Raw genomic sequence first — 429 nt, 5'->3', positions numbered from 1 at the left:
CACCAAGGCCAGCTGGCCTGAGTCTGAAAAAGCATGGGATAAAACCGGACTTGCTGAACATAGCGGACAATGAGGACTACTGAGAACTCAAGAACAATGGCAATGGGTTTTTGATCCTACTGCACGTGCTGGCTTGGGGGGGGGGCCTGGGCAGTTTGGATTAATTCTTTTGGCAGAGAAATATCTCAAAACAACTAGTATAAACTCTGTCCTGTGTTTATAGTGTCCTGCCTCTGCCTCAAAGATGTGTCCCTGATGATAAGGATGTGGGAATGACTTTTAGATTACATATTTAATATGTAAAACTGATGCTTCCATAGAGCTTCTCCCCCCCTTTTCCTCTAAAAAGATGTTCAGCTAAGACGTAAGAAGTTAATCATTTCTGTAAAATGCAAGACTGCAGGAAAACTGGTTATACAAGACTCTCCT

Source organism: Microtus ochrogaster, chromosome 2 (assembly GCF_000317375.1).
Source record: "Microtus ochrogaster isolate Prairie Vole_2 chromosome 2, MicOch1.0, whole genome shotgun sequence".
In the NCBI taxonomy this organism is placed as follows: Eukaryota; Metazoa; Chordata; class Mammalia; order Rodentia; family Cricetidae; genus Microtus; species Microtus ochrogaster.
Note: the sequence above shows the minus strand (reverse complement) of the source record.